General features: G+C 43.4%; 1 pseudogene; it reads left to right on the top strand.

Moving 5' to 3' along the window:
* LOC111971850 (inositol polyphosphate-4-phosphatase type I A-like) overlaps nt 1–6815 on the top strand; it is a 53724-nt pseudogene that overhangs the window by 42920 nt on the left and 3989 nt on the right.

The raw sequence follows: 6815 nt of genomic DNA, 5'->3' as shown, positions 1-6815 counted from the left end.
TATCTATCAGTCTTCATGTCCTTTATATCCATAATTATATCCATCTGGTTCAATGTAATTCTCTGTTTATATCTGTGTAAAAGTACTCTCTTCCCCTCTACCTCCCTTTCTCCTTTCTCCTTTCTCCCCTCTCTCCTCCTCCCTCCCTCCCCTCTCCCTCCACTTCCCTCCGTCTCCTTTCCTAGACAGGACATATGACGTAGTAACTATAGGGGCCCCAGCAGCCCACTACCAAGGCTTTAAGCACTGTGGTCTCCGGAAACTCATCCACAAGTTTGAGGAGGCTAGGAAACAGTGAGTACAGACAATAGACCAGCTGATTACTGATCAGCTGATTACTGATCCCTAATTACTTTCAGTCGCAGACTGTATTTTTCCTTGAGCTTATGGTCGGGGGTCGGAACATAGTTCTAAATMATTTGTACACAAAGCCCAAACAGATATTCTATTTGACAAAGAAAGAATAACTTCACATCTTGATCATATTGGGATATGATCACATATCAAAAAACATATCTATTCATGGATGGGAATACTTGAGAACAGATTTTGTCAATTAAAATCATTTTGAGATGATTCCCTGGTGATTGTACAGGTGTTTATGTCCAACTAAAATTATAAATATATTTATTTATTTTTTGCTGAGAAATTTGGGGGTCCGAATAATATCAATTGGGGCTGCCAATCGAGAAATCCTGCTATAGGCACATCAGTTCCAGATTTCATTGTTATCATTGATTTAGATGTAGAACCTTTGACTGAATTGTGCCCTTTTTTTCTTGCTTTCTGATCAGCGCATATGAGGAGGAATGGTGAGCTCTGTCACCTGGTCTGTTTATGCATGCATTGTGGGTAGATGTGTTCACTCCTGATCTCTCTCTCTCTCTCTCTCTCTCTCTCTCTCTCTCTCTCTCTCTCTTTAACTCTATCTCAATCTCTCTCTCTCACTCACATATTCACACACACACACCTTGCAGCAGTGCTGGGTCTACCTCTAAGCCGGTGGCCTACCTGCCTCGGGACGTGTTGAGAGCGAAGGAGCTGATTGGTCAGGTCAACACCTTGAAGACTCAGGTTTGCTACTACACCGAACGTTTGTCCCGCGCTGCCAAGGAACGCTCAGCCAACGCTCTGGAGAGAACCCTCGCCATCCTCTCTGAGAAGGTAGGAGAGGGGGAGAGAGGGAGGGGAGGGAGAAGGAGGGAGGGAGAAGAGAAGGGAGAGAAGCATTGAGAAATGCCCTCATGTATCTATGCAATGAATGTATTTCACTGTATTAATACACACTATTATACTGTATATCTCCCTGTCTCCTCCACTCCCTGTCTCCTCTCCATGTCTCTCCTCCATCTCTCTCCTCTTCTCCCTCTCTCCTCCATGTCTCTTCTTCTCTCTCTGTCTCTCCTCCATCTCTCTCCCCTTCTCCAGACTCGTCAGTTGGTGACAGTCTGTGACTCTAAGCTGCTGTCCTCAGCCATCCTAGCCCTTACTGCCGCCCGGCCGGAATGCATCGCCCAGAAGGGCACTCCCTCCCCATCGTCCCTCACCCCCTCTCCGTCCCGCTCCCCCTGTCGCTCCTCTACCTCACCCTGTCGCTCCTCTACCTCCCCCTCACGTCAATCCACCTCCCCCTCGCGTCACTCCATCTCCCCTCGCCACTCAGTATACGTGGAGGGAGAGAGGGGGAGAGGCAAGCGCTCCTCCCTCCAGGCTGACTGGCATGAGGACGACTGGGTAAGGAGACCTTGATCATTTTCTGTTCAACAATTGAGAATAACAACAATATTGTATAGAATGTACAGTCGTGGCCAAAAGTTTTGTGACACAAATATAAATGTTCACAAAGTTTGATGCCTCAGTGTCTTTAGATATTTTTGTCAGATGTTACTACGGCATACTGAAGTATAATTACAAGCACTTCATAAGTGTCAAAGGCTTTTATTGACAATTACATGAAGTTGATGCAAAGAGTCAATATTTGCAGTGTTGACCCTTCTTTTTCAAGACCTCTGCAATCCGCCCTGGCATGCTGTCAATTAACTTCTGGGTCACATCCTGACTGATGGCAGCCCATTCTTGCATAATCAATGCTTGGAGTTTGTCAGAATTTGTGGGTTTTTGTTTGTCCTCCCACCTCTTGAGGAATTGACCACAAGTTCTCAAACGGGATTAAGGTCTGGGGAGTTTCCTGGACCATCGGACCCAAATATCGATGTTTTATTTTCCCCGAGCCACTTAGTTATCACTTTTGCCTTATGGCAAGGTGCTCCATCATGCTGGAAAAAGACATTGGTTCGTCACAAACTGTTCCTGGATGGTTGGGAGAAGTTGTTCTCGGAGGATGTTTGTTGGTACCATTCTTTATTTCATGGCTGTGTTTCTTAGACAAAATTGTGAGTGAGCACACTCACTTGGCCGAGAAGCAACCCCACCACATGAATGTTCTCAAGGATGCTTTACTGTTGCATGAACACAGGACCTGATGGTAGCCGCTCCCCTTGTCTCTCCGGACAAGCTTTTTTCCGGATGCCCCAAAAATCGGAAAGGGGATTCATCAGAGAAAATGACTTTACCCAGTCTCAGCAGTCCAATTCCCTGTACCTTTTGACAGAATATCAGTCTGTCCCTGATGTCTTTTCCAGGAGAGAAGTGGCTTCTTTGCTGCCTTCTTGACACCAAGGCCATCCTCCAAAGTATTTGCCTCACTGTGCATGCAGATGCACTCACACCGCTCTGCTGCCATTCCTTGAGCAAAGCTCCTGTACTGGTGGTGCCCCGATTCCCGCAGCTGAATCAACTTTAGGAGACGGTCCTGGCGCTTGCTGGACATTCTTGGGCACCCTGAAAGCCTTTCTTCACAACAATTGAACTGCTCTCCTTGAAGTTCTTGATGATCCGATAAATGGTTGATTTAGGTGCAATCTTACTGGCAGCAATATCTTGCCTGTGAAGCCCTTTTTGTGCAAAGCTATGATGACGGCACAAGTTTCCCTTGCAGGTAACTATGTTTGACAGAGGAAGAACAACGATTCGCAGCACCCTCCTTTTGAAGCTTCCAGTCTGTTATTCGAACTCACCATCATGACAGAGGTGATCTCCAGCCCTGTCCTCGTCAACACTCACACCTGTGGTTAACGAGAGAATCACTGACATGATGTCAGCTGGTCCTTTTGTGGAAGGGCTGAAATGCCAGTGGAAATGTTTTTGGGGATTCAGTTTATTTCCATGGCAAAGAGGAACTTTGCAATTAATTGCAATTCATCTGATCACTCTTCATAACATTTGGGAGTATATGCAAATTGCCATCATACAAACCTGAGGCAGCAAGACTTTGTGAAAATTAAATATTTGTGTCATTCTCATAAACTTTTGGCCACGACTGTAATATACAAAGTTTATTTCATATTTCAAATCCTCTATCTTTCTGTCGCGCTCCTCCCTCCACTGCCCTCTGACCCACCCTCTCTACCTCCAGGAGAAGGTGTGGTTAAATGTAGATATTAAGAGTCTGGATGTGTGATCCAAGGGTGGAAAGACTGCTGGCCAAAGACAAGGATGCAGAGTGACAGCAGCAGTGAGGATGTGTTCCTGGATGCTCAGCAGCTGACCAACGCCACTACTAAGAGAAGTAAACATACACATACGTTCACATACTAGTCAAATGGAATCTATTGAAGTGAAATAGGCTATTTAACTAGACATTCTTGCATCTCCTGATTTTCAATCTAACTGATTGAGGGGTAGTTTCCAGTTTTTTATTTGTAATGCATTTGCAAAATTTCCAAAAAACTGTGTTTGGGAATGATTGATGGAATGGGTGGATGAATAGGTGGGTGGGTGGATGGATGGGTAGGTCGGTTGGCGGGTGGGCGGGCGGGGGGCGGTGGGTGTATTGGTTGGAAGAAGTTGAGGTTAGGGGATAAAAGTGAATGTGTGTGGTATCCATGAGGTATCCATGGAAACAGGGAAGCCTTCTGGATACACCTGGGATCGACATCTTCATCATCCCTTCTTCCTCCATCATCATCATTGATCATTCCCTCATCTGAGCACCACATGTCAATCAAACCCATGAAAGACAAAAAGCACTGTAGGTTCCACGGCCACTTTGACTGTTCTATATTGTAACATCCACGCTTTAACTAGCAGACATACACTGATGTTATTACACTGATGTTTATAAACACTGATGTTCATTACACTGATGTTATAACACTGATGTTATAACACTGATGTTATTACACTGATGTTATAACACTGATGTTATTACACTGATGTTATAACACTGATGTTATTACCACTGATGTTATAACACTGATGTTAATTACAAACTGATGTTATAACACTTGATGTATTAAACACTGATGTTATAACACTGATCGTTTATTAACACTGATGTTTATAACACTGATGTTATAACACTGATGTTATTACTGATGTTATAACACTGATGTTATTACACTGATGTTATTAACACTGATGTTATACACTGATGTTATTACACTGATGTTATAACATGATCGTTATAAACTCGATGTTATGACACTGATGTTATAACATGATGTTATAACACTGATGTTATAACACTGATGTTATTACACTGATGTTTATTACACGATGTTATACACTGATGTTATAACACTGATGTTATACACTGATGTTATTAACACTGATGTTATTACCACTGATGTTATTCAATGATGTTATTAACACTGATGTTATAACACTGATGTTATTACACTGATGTTATAACACTTGATGTTATTACACTGATGTTATTACACTGATGTTATAACACTGATGTTATTACACTGATGTTATAACACTGATGGTTTAACACTGATGTTTATTACACTGATGTTATTACAACTGATGGTTAATAGACCACTGGATGTTTTACCACTGATGTTATTACACTGATGTTAATAACACTGATGTTTATACACACTGAATGTTATTACACTGATGTTATTACACTGTATGATTTATACACACTGATGTTATTAACACTGATGTTTTACACTGATGTTATTACACTGAGTGTTATAACATGATGTTATAACACTGATGTTATTACACTATGTTATTACACTGGTTTATAAACACTGGATGATTAATTACACTGATGTTATTACACTGATGTATGCTCTTCTCTCCCCTCTAGACAGCAGCCCAGACATAGGTAAAAAGAAAAGCCTCCCAGGTAAGACAAGATTGTGTGTGTGTGTGTGTTGTGTGTGTGTGTGTGTGTGTGTGTGTGTGGTGTGTGTGTGTGTGTTGTGTGTGTGTGTGTGTGTGTGTGTGTGGTGTGGTGTGTGTGTGGTGTGTGTGTGTTGTTGTGTGGTGTGTTGTGTGTGTGTGCGTGCGTGCGTGTGCGTGCGTGTGTGTGTGTGTGTATTGAATAACTGGTAATAACCTTCTCTCCTGTCTGTACCAGGTGAATGGAGTGAGGCGTTGTACCCTCTCCTGACTACCCTGTCAGAGTGTGTGTCTCTGATGAGTGACAAGGCTAAGAAGTCCATGGTGTTCCTCCTAATGCAGGACAGTGCTCCCACCATCGCCATGAACCTCACGCTACAGTACCGAAGAGATGTGGTCTTCTGTCAGACGGTGGGTTTACACACACACACGCGCAGRTACACACACATGCATGTGTACACACTCACACAAYACCACTCTTGCACTGCAGCATAACTAGATGGATTTAATTGCTGTTCTATAATATACGTTGTTATTGTATTGGTCAATAACTTTGTTATTATAGATGTTTGACAGATGATTATATAGATGATTATAGTTGTATAGGTTATTGACAGTTGTATTGGTGTTTTCCACTATGTAGCTGTCAGCTCTGATCTGTGGCTTCGTCATCAAGCTGAGGAACTGTCTCTGTGACGACGGCTTCCTCAGGCAGCTCCACACCATCGGCCTGCTGGTCCAGCATGAGGGCCTGCTTAGCACCTATGGTAACCTCCTGCCTGCCTGCCTGCCTGCCTGCCTGCCTGTGTGTGTGTGTGTGTGTGCGTGCGTGCGTTCTTGTGTTTTCTTTAATGAAAATACACACACACACACAGGCACACATGATTATGTTGATTTGAAACCCTTTAAAAAAAACTACTCTGACCCCTTTCTCTTAAATTATGACCACTGAAACCTACTCTGACCCCTTTCTCTTAAATTATGACAACTGAAATCTACTCTGACCCCTTTCTCTTAAATTATGACCACTGAAACCTACTCTGACCCCTTTCTCTCTTCAATCTTAAAGGGGATGAACTGAAACCTACTCTGACCCCTTTCTCTCTTCAATCTTAAAGGGGAGGAACTGAAACCTACTCTGACCACTTGTTCTCTTCAATCTTAAAGGGGAGCGGAGGACGAGAAGGGGAGAGGGGAGAGGAGAGAAAGGAGAGGAGAGAGAAAGGAGAGGGAGAGGTAAGACGAGAAGAGAGGGAGGTAGAGGGAGAGAGAGAGGGGGAGGAAGAAGAGAGAAGGAGGCAGGGAGGAGAAGAAGTAGTATAGGGGACGGTTTAAAAAAAGATGAGATGGATTATATTAACATAAGAGTTATTTATAAACATGACAGAATTCTTTTTTTTCTCATAATTCTATATGTAACATTACAATGTCTTGTCTCTTTGTTCAGGTAGTTGTACGTGCTTCACTGGCGCATGCAGTCGAGGCCTGGAAGAAGACCCTTGGGCCATGGCGTGCTCCTTGCTGGAAGTATCAGACACTGCTCCAGTGGTTTAGAGACAATGGCTGTAACGATCGTAGCACTCTTACACGTGGTGAAACGCACGGGCCGTTCAAGG

Source organism: Salvelinus sp. IW2-2015, linkage group LG2 (assembly GCF_002910315.2).
Source record: "Salvelinus sp. IW2-2015 linkage group LG2, ASM291031v2, whole genome shotgun sequence".
NCBI lineage: Eukaryota > Metazoa > Chordata > Actinopteri > Salmoniformes > Salmonidae > Salvelinus > Salvelinus sp. IW2-2015.
This window is presented reverse-complemented; position numbering and strand designations above follow the sequence as displayed.